Source organism: Aphis gossypii, chromosome 2, assembly GCF_020184175.1.
Source record: "Aphis gossypii isolate Hap1 chromosome 2, ASM2018417v2, whole genome shotgun sequence".
NCBI lineage: Eukaryota > Metazoa > Arthropoda > Insecta > Hemiptera > Aphididae > Aphis > Aphis gossypii.
Window position 1 is genome coordinate 37,196,489 of NC_065531.1, and position 20,378 is coordinate 37,216,866.

The 20,378-nt window shown below is 26.6% G+C and overlaps 1 protein-coding gene across 1 annotated transcript in view; it reads right to left on the minus strand.

Moving 5' to 3' along the window:
* Positions 1–1,439: 1,439 nt before the first annotated feature.
* Positions 1,440–20,378, minus strand: part of LOC114126875 (leucine-rich repeat-containing protein 24-like) — a 75,662-nt gene continuing 56,723 nt past the window's right edge. Inside the window, exon 2 of the mRNA XM_027990918.2 lies at positions 1,440–3,770. The gene's annotated coding sequence lies outside the window, so the exon portion shown is untranslated. The remainder of the gene's footprint in view (positions 3,771–20,378) is intronic.

The window sequence follows — 20,378 nt, forward strand, 5'->3', positions numbered from 1 at the left end:
AAAATTTTTCATTATAGTGTTCAGACCAAATAATGATAAGATACAAAAATAAATATGTATGTTATCCAATCAAACGCAGCACGTTATAAAATAAGAATCAACTTATAAAATATTATAGAATGCGGAATGATTCCTATAACACTTATTATTTCGAAAAACATTAACTTTTCTAGATATTTTTATTAGGAGAATTTTATGTATATGCACATCTATAATGTTTGATAAAGTGTGAAAATTGGTAGTTCAACCCCAAGGGTAAAAAATCAACAATAAAAATTTTAAATTCTATGCATCTTAAATTTAAAAAAATAATATATACTTACTTTTTAAAATAATTAAAGTTCGTTGTAAAAAAAAAAAAATCTCACTATATCATAACTCACGTTTTCTATGCCATGATTTATTGTAATATTTCAAAAAATACATTGAAAACTCCCGGTTGTTTATGAATAAGAGAAAAAAAAATCTTAGTGTTAATTTATTCATTAATTTTTGAGATGGACGTTATTTTTTTTCATCTGCATTAAACTTAAGGAAATACATACTTCCCGATTTGCATGAAAATTATACTTTATAATTATAATAATTTTACAACTAATAAGATAAATAAATAAAATATGCATTTAATTTTGAAGACTTAAAATAAAAGTAACATTGATTATTCAAATAATTTTTAAACAAAACTTAATTATTTAGTAAAAATATAATAATTAATATGGTTGAAGTTATATAAGTATTAATTGAAAAAAATTATTTTTAAAGCTTAAATATAATATATTGATGTAATATGCATTGTTTAAATTATTATTTATATAATATTATTGTTTTTCTTCCAATTAGTATAAAAAATAATAATGATGCAAAAAATAACTCTATTTCTGATTTTATTAATCATAAATCTCTAGTAAGAATAAGTGAGTTTTAATTAAAATAAATTGGATAATACAAAACCGGATATTTGTATTCCTCGACCACATTTCTTATATTATTTGATTAAATATATTGTTAATAATTAATAATAATTATGATCACGGGTTGATAATAATACTATTATTTACTCCTCAGACTATAATATTTATGACAAAACACTTTTTATATTATATGAAGCCAGTTTTATTATGAAATTATGTAGTATAATTATTAAGTAGCTTTAGTTATTGAAAAAAGTTAAATGGTTCGATTTTTCGAAAAAAACCAAATTACTACAAATTATATTATTTCATAATATATTATCATTATTTAGCCGGTATCTAGACATAATCATTGACACAAACTTTTAATACTAATATAACATAATATTATACATAATATAATTTCAACGAAAATGTGATATACATCATAATAGTGCAATTAAACTAACTATGAACACAAAATAGTTAAAAAGTCAATAAGTACTATACCTATTATTCATAATATTTTTTATTATACGTTATAATATGTAAATCTAAAAGAATGTTGGCAAAATATCAATTGAATGTGAATTCTGTAGTGAAAATAGAGCAATTCAAAGTATTTTTTTAAATTGTATTAAAGCACAATAATAAGCTTTTAAAATCTTAAATATTTAAATGTCAGAGTTAAAAATAATAAAAATATTAAATAAAACAATGGACAAAAACAGTCCTTTTTATTGAGAGAAATACTATAATTACTATCAATACTGGAATACCAATTATGCTTTATTTTATAAGTGATCTTTGAATACCTCATATCTGACACATTTTTATAGTACAGCATTATGTTTATTCCAATCTGCATACTTTATTTTTAGCATAAATAATTATTATTTATTTAGCTATAGTAGTTTTTTCATTTAATATTTAAATATACAAAATATATAGTACGGTACATATTTTATACGATATTGACCAACAATGATACTATTTTGTATTGTTTAACAAAACAAATAACAGAAATAATAAAATATTTGATGCTATATTATTATACATATTACTTGATTATAAATATATGTGTTAGATATTACTAATTATAAATTGAGAAAAATATCTGAGAACATTTTGAAAATGTCACCTCACTATTTATTGTCAAAGTCTGACTCGTAAATCGTGTGTTGTTTGTTTGAATACTATCTTAATTAATTAATCTGTTACAAAACTTGTAGGTGAGATTTTTATGTATTATGTTATTTGATAGAATTGTATTGATAGTTTAATTTTAAATCAAATTATTAGCATTTGGGATACTCTTTAAAATATTTTGCATATATATAACTCAACTTAATTCAAATATTGATAAAAGGTATTCTAAGTAATGGTTTTATCTTTAAGTTTGATAATAGGTCAATTCACTTTAATATTAAAGGCTAACAACATAAGATTGATTATGCTGATCGAATATTTTCTATGTAGGTCATATATAGTTGACAAATAGTGGCACTTACCTACATACTCTCTCTTAGTCGAAAAATAATAAAATTACGTATCCAAAATGTATTATACCATTTATTCTATTAAAAGCAACAATACTGCTATCATATTTTTTTATAATTCGGATGCAATATAATATTATCAGTTATTGTATTATAGTATTGTCAAGAAGTCTGCAGTCCCATACTCACAGAAACGTTTTCTTCGACTCGAAGTATTTTAAATGAACGATTTCACTATTCGGTGCACCTTTCAAGCTCATAAATTGTCATACTGAACATATGAGATATTGTGTCTGACAACGGTCAGAGCCTTTTTCGTTGTTGTGGTGTATGTGTATGTGTATGTGGGGAGGGAAGTTGATGCGTGAGAGAGAGCAATGAGTCATAACGTTAAACTTTTCCTCCAAACAGGAGAAACGGGTACATCTAAACTTAAACGAACAATAATCGTAACGAAAATTGAGTGGTAATTGGGAAGTTATAAGTGGTCAATAAAGAACGGTTTGTCGTACCTTTGATATTCTTGTTTGACAACAATATGTATTACATAAATGACCGATAGGAGATGACTATTGTGATAAATACGTGTTGTCAAACACTTTCATAACGTCGACCGAATTAAATGCAATATTATATGAATATAGATATATATATATTAACTTAAAAGTTTTCTCGAGACGGGTAAGGTTCCGAGCCTTCTCTATTATCGTCGATAGGGTCAAACGGGCGTTTTTCGTTGTCCGCTCAACGTGACTGATTAACCCTCGAAATGAAGCCGTGTTGAGATGGAGGATTTTTCTTTTTTTTCTCTTTCATTCTGAACAAGACATGGTGTATATATGCATTGTATACGTGCGTATAGTAACACAGCCATTCGTAATATACGCGTATCGATTAGAGTGCATGGTACCGCAAACGCCATCAGCGAGTTTTACGAGCGCTGTACGAGTAAAATTCAGAATTTCGTCGAACAATACGAACGACCAAAATAGGCTAGACCGACAACCACGTGAGATTATGCGGACTGCCGTCGCGTAGGTGGTTTTAATTAAATTTAACCGACCGAGAAACCGTTTTTGGAGGGATATAATAATATTATGGCACAGCGTTTTTATTATTATAATAACTAAGACAAATATTTACAATGTCACGTGCACACGCGTAAAAGAAGAATGTTTATATCGTGGAACATTATTATATTACAGCACGTGCTATTAAAACATTCAACTGGATTCGATTTCGATCCTTCGGACGTTTCTCGCAGATGATTTCAGAAATGATGTTTGTTTTGTTCAGCGCATGTTTCTTTCTGCATATCTGTAGCCCGAACAGATCCATCGTCTGTTTGCCCATCATTGCCGCAGTGACTTCTTTTTGACACCTAAAATCATCACAAGAAAAACTATATTAAAACAAACGATATACTTCGTAGATCTATTATAGCAAGTGAACTAAATAATATTGCATATTTTATTGTCCCTTACAAAATCATTCATTTCAATCAGGTACGTAAGTAACGCTTTGATTATTTCCTGTACTATTGGTTGGATTTGATTTTATTAGTAAAAATATAAAAATGATGTTTTAATTTAAAAACATGCCATATTTACATCATACGACCGTAAATTTATATTGTTCGAGCTATGATTATGGGTTTTGCCGAGAGATAGCTTTTATTACGCGCGTCGGTGTTGGTGCGATACAAACAAACTAGGACTGATTTTTTTTTTTAGACATTCACTCGCTTTTAAAACATCGTTACAACGACATTATTATAATATGTTTAACGAACGTGCGTGTTATCAGTGATTTCCTGTTTAGTGGATACACGATACTATCTACGAAAATACGTTTTTACCATTAAGTTGAAATTGATTATAGCGTTTCATCAAATACTCAAACGAGTAACTTCACGAAAGCAACAAAATATATTAGCTCATTAAGCTTAGCAATGTTACGACTTTTTAACTGTTTACATAATGACAAATTTTAAAGTCACGTGAATATTTACCAACATTTAGTTCAATCTGCATTAGACAACATTTTATGCTATAAACATTTTAACGTCGTAAACTTTATTAATAATGTTTAAAAATGATATTTTAAGCGTATAAGTAATGAGTACACAGTCGTAGTGCAATATGGTTCTTTGACTATAATATATCTACATGTATTATTATTTTTTATATTTATACATTATTTTGGTTTTAATAAAAGGAGTTTTTTAAATTAAATTTGAGCTCTGTATATACAAACTAGGAATGAATGGTGTTTGAGTTTTTATGTTATGTAAAAGGAAATAATAGTAATAATGCTAGCGACTTTCCGCTGGTTTGAAGGATTGGATTATTATAGGTCACACAACTGTTTTTAACTAATTATTACTATGATGTTATCACTATTTCTTAAAAAACAATATTTCATAAAAAATTATAAAAATATTTCATAACTTTCCTAATACTACAAAAATAAGAGCATTAATTAAATGTGTGCCGTGAAGTCACTGCTTATGTATAATATACATCATAATAAATCAAATGTTATATGCTTGAATAATATTTTATTTCGTTACGTATAAAATACAAAAAGTGCAAAAATTTTAAAATGTATATTATATATATATATAGTACTAGAGATCAAAAACAATCCGCAAGTCTATAGTATCTATAAACGTATATCTATTAATAATAAATAGTATTTAAAAAATGGGTATTATTTTCTGTTCAAATTATTTAAATGATGTATTGTTTAATTCAATATAGCGGTTTCACGGGAAACAATACGTATTATGATTGCACTATTTTAACGTAGATTATATATTAACGTACGCGTACCTAATTATTATTTATTGTTAATGCTTCCCCGTGTATAGGGCTTGAGTTTATCGATTTAAAGTTTATTATGATTCTAAAGAAAAGTTTTCCGGCACAGTATTTCTAGTAGAGTGGTGTATATTATATAGTATATATCGTAAGGCATTAAAGGACGGTAAGGGAAATTCTCATTTAATGACCACATGGCGTGTTTGGGCGCAGTTAACCAAATTTGGCAGGCCTCGCGGAGGTATTTAACGGCTGTTCAACCAAAACCGAATGAAAAACATTGGTAGGGTGTGTGTATTTGAGTATGAGTATGTGTGTAAAAATGTATTTATCTTCATTTCGTATTACCCCTCAAAACTGGTAAGAGTGGTGTGTAGAGAAAAATAGTTAAAGTGAATAACAGAGAAAAACAAATCCAAGTTATGCACATAAATTCCTTTACGATATCCGCCGTATTCGTATAGCTATTGTACATACATATATTTTATACATAGCTTTATATGTGACCATCGAGCTACTGCATTTGTATATTTGCATATTGACGATAGTAGCAAAACTATTTTGGTCAACTGAGCTTACGCGTTATAATTTTTTCCCTTCGTTATTCACGGACACAAACCATATCCTTCTAAACATAAAATTAATCTTATATATTATGTGTCTTAAGTGTAAACAATCCTTTAGATATGGAAGCTAATAATATAAATACAAAATAATGGTAATAACGCCTACCATTACATAATAATATATATATAATTATGTATGAGATACAAGAGTGTGCATCAGATTGTTGGTGCTAAATTCGTTATTTTTTTTCGTGTTTATGTTTAATTTAATCAACATTTAGACAGTTCCCTTCAAAGACACCGTGTAGTATGTTGGGCCTATGCAAAAACGTCAGTACAGTTGTGTACTTGTAACTGTTGAATTATATTGCAAAGGACGCTTTTTCAAACTGCAGCTAAGTAACGGAAAGGTCCTAAAGAGATGTCATAGATGCATATTGTAATAACTACCAACCGTGATCGTGATAGTAAAACATTTCAATTACCAGTCATCTGAATGTTAAGTAAAATAGTTTTATAAAAATTAATTGCAATATACCGCCAACGTGTCATAATAATATTATAAAAATAAAATACAAAATCATTTCTTACGTTTAATTATAAACTTATTTTATTCGCATTAAAACCATATTATAATATTTAATATACACATCTATAGTGTTGTATTATTTTATAGTTTGAATTTCACAGTAAAATAACTATTAATAATTTTTCTTAAAGAAATGTGTGACTTATAAATTATATTATAATAAATTAATAAACAGCGAAATTAAATTACACTACAGCCGTATGTTATTTAATATGTTACTCCATAGAGGCATAGGCATTGTAGTAAATTAAAATTTTTATATTATTCAATTAATTATGCATTATTGTACAAATTATCTAAACTCACGCTGTTATGCTTTTTGAATTATATATATGTTAATTTTTAAACGATCTATTTATTTTTTTTGTGTAGATCGAATTGTTATTTTCAATTTTTACACATTTTATACTTTATCTACAGTAAAACAATTAACTCTGATTTTTAGAACGATATAACTTAAGTAAAATGCAATTACAAATATATTCTAAAATTATATTCATGTACAAATTCCAAAGTTTTACCGTGATTAATGCAAATATTATTCATAATAAAAGTACAGCTGTACTATCATTTATTAGACATAATATTATAATCATACAAACATTCATTTCCCTTTCAACCACCATTCCACCACTTTCAAGCTATTGCAATTTTTTTACGAAAACAATAAACATGCAATTAGGATCAATTTGCATGACTATTTTCATAATTTGCACATTTTTAGATTTTAGAAGAACAAAAAAAATACCTTGAAGGGCCTGATAACGTTTATTTAGCCCCGTCAAACATAAATATGTTTATATCAGAATTTATTTCTGTACCAATATTTAGTACGTGGAACCACAAATTTGTTTGACCACAATTGTCTTTACATAGAAAACATTATTTTTTAAATTATTATAATATTGTGTACAATTATTGAATAACATGAATATAGAATATAACATTAGACAATATATTTTAATAGTTAAAATATTATAAAATTTAACTTTACAAAATCCAATGCATAAATAATTATATTATAGTCGATATTATTTTTAATAGATATTTTATAGTTTCTATATTATTATTTCAAGAACAGTTATATACTTAATGTATTGTATAAATTTATTGCAAAGTAAAATATGTTTATGTACTTTCAATATTATTGACAGACAACAATAGATTTTTGATTGATATATTTTTTTTAAATTTTTGTAAGTATATTAGTTAGTATACGAATGTACATTCCCTGAAAGTTTTAACACCATGTAGATATATTGTTCAAAAAAAGTTTTAAATTTTTTTAATACAATTTTAATGAATTTAAGTATCTTAAAAATGTATTTGAACAAATATTTTTTATTTCAAATTATTGTAGACAAATATGCATAATATATTATATAAAACAGTTCCGATAAAATAATTACTCAGACGAATTAATTATTTGAATATGAACTCTGGTGGTTATGTTGGGTGTATATGTTATTGTAATTATATATTTTACATTCAATTTAGTATTTACTATCGAGTAAATTATTTCTTCTGCTGATGATGGATACATATTATACTAAACATTTAAGTAAAATTCAAAATTCAAATAATTTAATAATAATAATAAAATTAATTAATAACCAAAAGTAAGAGTTATATCTAGTTTAAACTATATACACATACAATGCGTTAGATGGTAATAATTATGATACATAAAAGCATAATACTATAAGGGAACTTTGAATGCTAAATAATTAAAAATAAATCAATATAGTCATTCCCTAGATCATTTTCATAATAATTATAAATTTATAATTCTATGGCTTTTCAATTAATAATGCACTATTGTAAAACAAAAAAAAAATATATATATAATAAAAAATGAACATAATGTTGTCAGAGAGTTATTTATAATGTGTTTGAAGTACCTATTTTTGATCGGAAAATAATTAGATTTTTGACAAGCCATTAAAAAAGTTCCAATTCAATTGAATGTACAGGAAATCAATCACACTTTGGGAGAACCCGTAATATTTTACGTTAATAGAAATAAACCATTTACACAAAATACTGTTATGTTAAATTTATTCAAAAATTTCAAAAACACAAATCTTATGACGATATAGTTTCAAATTATTTGTGTTATAAACATAATAATCTCGCTTTTGCCATAAAAGTATAGAACTTACATCAGTTAGTGACGTTTTTAAATTTAAAATATTTTAACCAATCACGCAGAGGGGTCAACTGTTTAATTACACTGACAAGCTAAATCTTCAACAATACGTCTTCACTAGAATTAGTACTGTGAAGAAAAAATCGAAGCAAAGTGTACATTTTTCACAAACTAAACTTAATAAAAAAACTGTAACACTGTTTTTTAACCATTAATAATTAACAGAGCGCAAAGGCATTCTTTGAAAGTGGCAGGAGTGGATTTAAGGAATGACTGTTTCTCACATAGCCAATTATACGTTGCCTGTTCACGTATAAGCTTTACTGATAGTCTGGTAATACTGCTGCCTGAAGGAAGAATGAAAAAAACTATATACAAGAAATAAAACAATAAAAATACATAAAATACTGATACAGTAAAAAAACTATTTTTCGCTCAAAAATTTTACATATAATATTTTAAAATAATAACTATGAAAAAAACAACAAAAATACACTCGAACGAAATTGGATAATTTAGCTAGCATATATATATCATGTACCTTGATATTTGTAGAATTGAAACTATTCGACTAAGAATAAATTTAGGTGTCAATATAAAAAACAAGAGTTGATTAATAAACTAATCAACCTAATATCATCTAAGAAATACATTTTCATGATTACAATAAAGTATACTCAACTATAGTGTATCTATGAGTGGCACGAATGCACACGAGATATCTAGCCGATTTTTCACGCAACCTTTTTTTTTAAAATAAATTTAATATGCTCCCACAAAACACATAATTTATCAATATTACAATAGCTAAACAAAATTTAGCTTTATATTAATTATTTTAATATACTTTAGGCACTTGTTCATTTAATTTTATAAATGACACGTAGAGAAATAATAATGTTGTACTGAGTACCGTTTACGAGTATTTAAGTAATGCATTTCAATAATAATAATAATAATAATTATTATTGTTTTATAATAATTAATACATCAATTTTCAAATACTAATAAGTAGGTATTCGAGTTTTTTTTATAAAAAAAAAAAACAATAATATTATTTTCTATTTTTAAAACGTCGAGGTGACTCGATCATAATATTATTTACGACTCACGGGTTGAGAAACGTTGATCTACTATGATAAGAGAACGCACTATTTATCTGTTGGACGTCGACTGAAAATATTTAAAAATAAATCACTCCGACAATATTATTATCTGTATGACGAGCAGCAAGCACTACTATAAATTAATTACGAGATCGTGGCCCTAAGATTCCAAACGCCTTCAGATCATCTACGATTTTAACCGTTCGGGGGTAACCTACCCCGGAGATATATACTCTGCCGTAGACGGTCCGTCGCTAACAACGTACGAACATGTAATATGCTGCACACCACCAGGAGTGGTATAACCCTTCACGTAATTCCCAAACGGTCCCGACACCGTCTGCCGAGAGTGTTGTGCGATACGATATCATAATAATATAATACTGTCGACGACGGTGTTGTAAAACGGGGTGTGGAAAAGGTCTCACGTAATCCGCCCGTCGGCCGAGCAAGTGTGCGCGCATAGGTCGTATCCACACGTCATGACGACGTGCCTTCCGGTCGCCGCATAATCCTTAAACTACTTATATACGTCGTCACCATCGTCGTCGTCGTTCGTCAACGCGTACGTGTGTTTCAATTATATATTATTATTATTATTATTATTGGCGCGACTGGAGATGAAAATATAATAATACGATGTAAACTGGAGGTGTGTAGGTATAGGACGTGTAACCGTTAATAATGGGTTGAACACGAGTGCGTACGACGCTTATAATATATTTTGCGGTGGTGACAATTATTTTCAGACGAAGATTAGATTATCTAAATGCGTTAAATTCATTTTATTTTTTGAGATATTATCATATTTTACGATTTCACATGCGTTGGCTAACAAAAGCCAATTTATTGCATAATGAAATAATACCCATCCGTATACTAACACGTCATAACTTAATATAATTATTATTTTATCAGTGAAGATGCAAGTTAACAATAACAATATTTATACATAAAATAAATACATTTCTTTTTTTTAACAATAGAAATCATTTTTAATACACGATAACAATAATATCGAAGTATTCCTAAAAAGGTAAATAATACATAATCCTTTTCTGTCCTCAATTATTGGAAAACCATTTTTTTCCGGTAGTCAATAAATGATTTGTGCTTACTGTTTGAACTTCAGTGTTTTAAATTATAGATAAGTGTAATGTAGATGAGGTAAAAATTATTTTTGAGAATTAGTTAACGTTAATCCAAGAGATAAATGTAAGAAATATTGAACTTCAAATAACTAACAAACCTTTAGATTACCATTTTATGTACGATATTTTTAAAACCATGGTCCTTTACATCAGTTTAATTGCTTATACCTTTTTACTGAAAATTCAACAATTGTTTTCTAGCAATATCTTACTTAATATATCTACAAAAAAAATAGAACAATTTCTTTCATAATATGTGAGCACTAAGTTTATGAACTTGTTTAATTATTCAAATGCATACATATTTGATATTGTGTACATTGTGCTTACGTCATATACGTATTTATAACAAAACATAGGTTATGACTTAAGTATACCAGTTTGTATTACAAGTATTTACAACTTACAACAACCGTTTACGTATTTCAGTATTAAAGGCAACAACGCAAATTAATTAAATAGAAAATGAATAAATTGTTTTCACCTAATGTAGCTTTTAAAAATGTCAATTAACCATTCTTTAACTTTTGTCAAAATATTTAAAAAGTTGCCAATACTTTCATGAAAAAAAAAAAAGTTAATTAACATTTTAACCAATGATTTACTTATTAATATTAATAGCATTAATATCAAATAAATCAATCTAAAATAAAACAAACATACTCTGTTCAAGTTAAGGAACGTAATCGGCAGCTACCCGTTTTCATCGAGCAGTTGTCAGACAACATCCGTTTGTGTATCTCTACCAAGTCAATCATAATATGTGATTCTACCCTGTATAATCTATACACGTATATATCGTGTATACGATAGTACTATAATGGAGCCACGCCCCCTACGTAATAATAGTTGGCTGTCAACTACGTTTTTTAACTGAAACAGAGTAGGTATAGTTATAATATATTTACTGTGTCGTCTATAAAAATACATTTTAAATAATTTGTCAATAACGTTGTTACTACAAAAAAAAAAAAAAAAATACGTGCATATTTAATTAATAAGTATAGTAAATATAAAAATTCAAATTTATTTTTGAAGCAATTAAATAGTAAATAAAAAAAAATATAAAAAACCCTAAAAATAACCTTTGATATTATGTTTAAACACTAAAATGGGTCAATAATATCTTTCATTATATTATGAGCAATAATTGAAATTACTCCATTATCAATAACTGCATAATAATATTAAATTTACACTTATAGACTACACTACAATTTAATACTATGCTATTTAAATTAAACTAGCATGCATATGAAAAAATATTTTATGTTAGAATATTTGAAACACTGCTGTTATAACGATTGGTTGAGTTTTGAAAAAATGGTAAAACATGAATAGCAAATTCAATTCTTTAAATGATATGTAAGTAATATATGTAGTTTTTTATTACATTTTAATATATTCCTCGCTGTAGATACTGTTTCCATCGATGGTATACACCCGCAATGCAGTAAAATCATCAAAAGTACACTATGTATTATTATATGTGTACAGTGTACACACCGTACACACATGTTACTATATGGACAAAATGGAGATGCAAGAAACTGACGATTGAAGCAAACAGAGCAATTTGTATTGTCTAGGTCTAGACACTGCACGTGCATAATTTTAGTGCAAAACATTGGGTTGAACCCCGTTCGATGTACGTCGAATTTAAATATATGCGCATAAAATTAATTTAAAAATATGCAATACAAATATGTATAGTGTATACAATACATTATACTATGATGCAATAATAATATAATATGTATATTATTAATTATAAAATAATGTAGGCGGGCAATTTAGGGATGATAAAAATAGTTGATTGCTTTTTTAAATATATATATATATATATTTAATAAATATTATAACTACATCTTTATTGTAACATTATTATTGTACATTATTGTAATTATAAATTAGGTATTGTGTGTGACAAGACATTCACATTAGATCTGCAACAACGGTAGGTCAGTAGTTACAATATATCACTATAAAAAGCTGCTGTATAACTTGGATTAATTATCTACTATGCAACTATAAAAACATTATTATTGGGACCTTCTGACGGACTATATTATATACAACCCTTGAAACGTACAAGAAACATAAATAACCGTGACGCGGGTATTTTTGTCCAATACATGGAAAATATTCTATTATTATACACGTGGTTCTACGGTTCTCGATGCAGCAATATTATAATAATACGTTTCAATATAAATCGGGGATGTGTCATTGGAGTGAAAAAATAATCGAATACACCTACAACCGTATACTGGTCGAACGAAATATAATAATATGCACATATTTTGTATATAATTTATAACGGATAATGTAGGGAACGAGATTTTTCGACGCTATAATAATAACGTAACTGCAGGTAAAACACCACCACCATCACCAGGTACTCGAGTAAAATTATTTCTATGTAATATATATATATAAATGTACCTAGTACAGATTCGATTCTCGCTTATTTCGTAAAATTTTTTTTTGAACACATTTTAATAATAATGACGCCATGGAACGAATAATATTATAATATTATTTACCGCACTTAATCGATATTAATATAACGGTGATGGATAAAAAGAAAAACGAACCCGCAGGCAACTTTACAATGCGAGCTTTGCACGGATATCGATAAAAGTGTCCACATTGGTCGGACGAAACATTTATCTGCCACACGTCGCTCTCTCGTCCCAGCCGTGGCACGCTGTTGTAGTAGGAGATGGATCCACGCCGAGAAAATGTATAATATGCGACGTCGAAATAAATACGTAAAGGTCGTATAATATTATTGGGTCTCGGTGCTCGAACAATGATTGACGACTGCGCACACGCGCGTTCCATAAAAATGGCTGGTAAGTATAATATGATGATATCACACCGTACATTCGGATTCTCGGTCTTATATTGTATTGCGTAATCGTCCATCTAGAGCAATAATTGATTCAACCAAGTTGAGACTAATATATAGTATGCAATATAATAATGTTTTAGAACAAAACGGTTCAATCGATAATTTTTGACACAACAACGATCGCCGATCGGTATAAAAATGTATTGTGTTCACCGCAGTTTTGATGGTGCATAATATACATAATAACAATGCATGAAACGAATGATTAATAAAATTATATCATTGCGATAATATAATATTATTATGCATTGTCTCTGCTATTATAATAAAGGTGGTTGTATTGTCGGGTCACGGTAAATAATAATGGCACCGTGTCGAATTAAAACACTTTTCACATGGTAATAATACTATCATAATTCAGTTTCGATGTATTACTGTGTTTACAATCGCAGTATCTATTACACTTTATTGATGGCCCATGTGTAATAAAATGTTACCGTTTCGATGGTTCGCTTAATTTGTTTAAAGCCATTAATATTATGTAGGTATCGATCGATTAATTTAACAACTTTTTTTTTTTCATTACTTTATTGCATTTGAAATGGTTATTGAGTACCCATCGTTAAGAAAAACTGATCAGCGGTGCTATGGAACATTGTGTACCTACACGTTAAAAAAATAAAAATAATAAACAGGCACTTTTCCAAACAATTTTATGTATCCACTCCTAGAATCATTTCTGAACCTATGCAATATAATAATATTTAATATTACAACTGTGAATTATAATTATTTCACGAAAAAAAAATAATTATGCAATACACTTAAAAGTGGAAGCGTACTTGATAAAAAAAATTCTACCTATGTAAAAAAAATATTGAAATATCAAGAAGGTTATATATATATATTTATTATTATTGTCTTTGACTACGAAAAACATCAATAACAGTTCTTTGCTGTATAAATCCCAACCTGTCTCTTTTTTCCATAGTGGCGTAACAAAGTTAGCATCAAACGAACCTTAGGATTTAATTATTATTATTATTATTATTACTATTCTCAGATATTTCTGCTAACAATGTTTGTCGTTTTGTGGATTTCTCTTCTTCAATTTTCGAGTGGATTGTTTTTAATCTAAATATATTTTTAGGAAAAAAAGTCAGAAAACAGAACACGGCTATCGTGGCACATAAAACACGACGAAATATGAAAAGAAAAGCAATAAAATTACTATGTCGGACCCGTTTTTTACGTGATGCAAAATAGGGTGAGATGAGGCGAAAAGAACAAGTATTGTAGTACCTACCACTGGTACGTGCTCCTAATATAGGAGTCAAACTGTCAAGAGATATATATCTGTCTCTTGACAATTAAATGCATCTAACTATTCAACTCTTGGTTGATTTTTTTCCAGAATTGAAGGTTAGTATAAACTTTGATGAATATTTTCTCTTAGATTTATTTTGTTTTCAAAACAAAATAAGTTACGTATATTATTATCAATGCGCTGAAGAATTATGAAATTAACGAAAAGCATACAAATTATTATATTTTTTATGTAACTGTATAGCAATGAATAATTATTTATTTATTTTGTTTGCTATGAAATTATAATGCTGACGCGTACGCATTTAATTCAAAAAAAAAAATTTATATATATATATATAATATTATATATTGTTGCTATAATAATATTTTATTTTGAAATTCTGACGTGGCACTAGTATAATTTAAAAACATTTAATCGTAAAATAGACGTAATATTGTATAGCGTAGCGATGTACTAACGAGGATAAATACTATAGTATGATAAAAATATGTCTAATTTGATAAAAAAAGTTGATATTTATTGAAGAAATTTAAATAAATAAATATTATACTTTAGCCAATCGAAGAATTTCAAATGAAAAGTTAAAAACATAAATGTTCAAATTATTACAGTGTATTTTAATTATAAATGATCACCTAAAAGTATCTTATCACATCTTACAGTCTAGTAAAACGAAACTGTACTAATTTGTCAAGTTAATTTCATTAAAATCTCGTCTAGAGTCAATATTTACTTACTACGGATATTCTATTGACTCAAATAAAGTTTATAATAACTTTCTTGATTTACATTTCTATTTTTTGTTCAAATATATACCTATTGTTTTTAAAGAATTTTAATATTCAAAACATAGAGTGACCAAAAATTTTGTCAATTTGCTTTAAACATTGTGGTTTACAGTAAATTAATGTTTAATCTACCCACTAAAAATTGTATTATATCTTTAAAAAAAATTAATAATTTGTTGATTAATGAAATAGCATTTTTTATTGCATGAGTTATCTTTTACAATAAATTGTTGGTAACCATTGTGTGCTAAATCAATGTTTATAGGACAATCAATAATGTATTGTTTATGAATTAAAAATTCAAGTTTAATGTAATTAGAAACTATCAATCGTTACGAATTTAATGGTTATTTTTATAAATAATAATAATAATATAGATTTGCATTATTATATTTAATCAAGATTAAATTTTCACAAAATCTTACAAAATTACAAGGAACAGTGATTCCATTTTTAATTTCGTCTACTCGACCAATACCAAAAGAAATTATTAGATGAAATCACAATGTGTGTAATATATTATTTACATAAATAATATAAAATATGAATCAGTTATAGAAGTACGGATGAAAAGTGTAAATTATAACTCATATTACTTTATTTTTCTTAAAACTGAATAAGCTGTCAGTTTTGCTTAAAACAAAAACAGTTTGACACAACTAATTTAATGTGTTGTACCAACAATAAACTTAGTGCCACCCACATTTTAAATAAAATTAATTATGATAATATACACCTTATATCATGGCTTATGCATCAGTATTCAGTACATCAATAATATTGGTCTAATGCATACCGATGGATAACATTAAAAAGAGCTGAAACTTTATTGATCCTGACGTGTTCATTATGGCTGCACCAATGGCCGCCATGCCGGGTTACTGTTGTCGGAAATATTAAATTGGCTGCCCAAAGAAAGGGTATTTTCTTATTTTATGCTGTATTATTATTGTGAATAATTCAACGCCGCCTGAAAGCCATGGCTCGTATGATAATTTTTCTTCCTTTCATACGAAACTAAATTAAATTACGAGAGCGACTTACTAGAAAAAGGGGTGAGTGAAACAGCAGCACATGCTCGGTGTGGTAGAAAAGAGGCAAGGACGGGGAAATAAAGGACAAGGAAAGTTTTCACTGAAGGAGCAAAATATCATATTTATCGTTGCAGGTACAAACCCTCTCCCATAATCCAGCAGTACAAAGACTCAGAATTTCATCGAAGCTTCGGAGAAAAGGCGTTTGAAATTTTCTTTGGTACAATGCACTCGAATATATTTCTTTGCCGATTATGTCATCAGCTTGCAAATGTAAAGCAGACTTTATGACGCTGATTTATATAGTGTACAGGTTACCTCGTTAAGTCGGTCGAGTACTCTTAAAAAATATGTTTATACAATATGTATAATACTCATACATAATATATTTATATTAAAAATAAAAAATAATGATAAAAGTTGTAATACTATTGTCGCAAGTGGAATCTAACAATAACAAATCTTCACTTCCACCATTGCCAAACCATAGCCAAGTACATTCATCAAAAACCTCATTAATGCAATTTATCCGTTTTAAAAATATTATTATTAATATTTTACGTTGGGCCCCATTTTTATTTACACATGAGTTCAACGTACATGTCAAAATTATTAATTGTAAATTAAAATCCAATTTTGTTGGATCGTATAGTTTTGTTTACCCACCTCATTATATAGTATTTCAATTGACTGTTGATTTAAATTTTAAGTATTAATGAAATATTAAAACAAATTAATGAATTAGATACGGTATCACAATTTATTTAACATGAATTATTTTATTGAAAACAAATTTAAACAAATTTAATAGACATATATATATATATATATATATAAAAAAAAATCAATAAACTTATTATAAGTATACTATTGAGATCTTAACTTAGAAAGCTAGATAATAAATTAAATAAATATTTTCAATAACCAAGTATAATTTATTTTTTAAACATACAATGTGCAATTGATGATATAATTTACAATTGTTATACTAAGTATTTCAATAGTTTTGTTAATAAAAAAAATTCAAAACCACAGTAGTTAATTAGAATGTTGAAGTAATGTTTATTTAGATCGGTTTAAAGAGTTAAAAAATAAAAATAAATAAATAAATAAAAGGGCATTTTTTTAAACGACGAGTGCCACAAATTGGCTATTTAGCAAGATTGAAATTGAAAATTATGGGCGATTCCCTGCAAATAATCGGATGTATCTCGATAACACCGTCGTTCCTGTACTGGTGTTAATCCAGCAATGTGTTGATTTATTTGAAATTAATTTAGGCTCTGCTGATTTTGCAGACCCTCAATGATATAGGATAATACCTGAATGTTTCTTTTTTTTTTATCTTATTTTAGTGGTCCACATGAAATTACAAATATAATATAAAAATAAAACATATATAGATACATAAATAAAATACAAATATAGGGCAGGTTAATTTTAAGTATCTTGAATTTATGTATTTTATAAGTACTCATGATGAGTACAACCATAATTATTATATATATTTTTTTTAATAATATATAAGATATATAAGATTTTATATACCACTAGATAATTTTGATAATTATATATTTCTTTCAAGGGAACACTATTTTTCCACATTATATTCCAAAATATTACAATTTTAATACCAGTTTATTAAGTTCTAGTAGTAGTATTTGTTTGAGGTATTATTACAATTGTTAAATATTATTATGAAAATTAAGGGCAATAAAAAAGAATGTGTATACCTATTATGTATGAACTAATATTAAGAAATTAAAAATATCGTAGAAACTTTTAGTTTTATCACTTAAAAATAAAATCGTTTTATTATTATAAACTGCTGACTATTATTTACATTGCACTTTATAATGCGTCAATCAAATAAACAAAAAAAAAATCATCAATCAAATTACTAGAGTTCATGTCAAATTAAATAAACCAAATTGGTTAGAACACAGTCATGGTTATTAATGATAATAATAAAAATAATATAATTTAGTAATAACTAATAATAAAAATAACACGATAATTTTGAAAAATGAGTAAAACAACTTTCTTAGATTAACGAAGAACTTATTAGTTTCAAAATAAAAAAAAGATTAAAAATACTAAAAACCTAAAATTTAATATTAATAGGTCTATAATTAATATGCATTTGTATAGTAATTTGCAGTGTTCTTTTTCACATTTATTTAGTACTAACCATTATTTTGCGAATCGCTTATACCAATAAATGATCTATTTCTATTTTACACATATTTTAATATTTGAAGTATAATTCCTAATAATCTATTATTTTATATTTTAACTATATAAATAAAAAATGAATATTTTATAGTATATTAAAACCAAATTAGTGTAAAAGGCTAGATGCCACATCATATTATTACGGCCTTAATTTTAATTTTATTAGATCGGTAATTTTGTCTTTGAAGAAAATAATTAAAAATCTATTAAAAAAGCGATGGAATTATTTAAAGGTAAGACTAATAAAGACTATTTAGCTTTTACAGAAAAGATAAATTATTTCAATTTATTTTAAAACTAAAAAATGCTGCTCTTTCTCTAAATATAGAAGTTTTCAAACTATTGATAAATTAATATTGTATTTTTATCATATTTTTATATTTATACATTTATATTTTAGTATATTATCTTAACAAAATTAGACTCATATTTTACTATTTTATATATTATCTAAGTTCATGTCTTAACTATAATAATGAAACATTAATATTAAGTTCACAGATATAATAACTAAGTAAAAAAAATACTTAGATATCATTTTAAATATGATTATAAACAAAACTAGTACACTGTTTATTTTTGTATTTATATTATAAAAGGCATGTCTTAATTAATAATTATCATTAGTTACCTAGCTTCCAGTCTTATAAAAAGTAGCAATTTTTTTTTGTTATTGGAAAACTTGTTTGAATAAATGAGTGAAAACAATTTAGAAATCAGAATACATTTTTAAATACTAATAAAAAAATATTAAAAAAATATATATTCAGTAAACATAATATTCAAATACTTACTTGAAAAAGTATTTTAATGAATAAATAAATAAGGAAAAAGAGTCTTAATCTAAAATACACGAAGTATACAATTCAAAAGAATATTATAATATGTAATAATGTTATAATAAATTGAAGATGGAAAATATGTCATAATTTTTCAGTCTCGTTCTATTGGTATTAATTTGTGTACAGATGGATTGTTTTGGTCACCCCTATTATTATAATAATATAATAATGCATGGTCGGTCGCGAGTTTGAATTGAATAACAGCAAAAATAGTATAACTGGTATTTATTCTATACATTACAGATAATAGGTATATTCATTGAGTATATAATACAATGGTTTTCATACAGTCGTTAGCATTTTCTAGTTTTTACATTGAAAAGATCATTTTCCAAAAGACGGATGTGGTCGAATTTAATTTTTACAAACGATAAACTGTTGCGGTTTAATGCGCTTGGGAAACAAAAGCTCAGAACCGGGGGAGCAGCCGCATAATCCTGAAGTGTAATTATATGTGTTATCGCGCTGGGCGAAAAGACATTTCACAATTGTCACGATTAAGATAACAATAGGTATTACT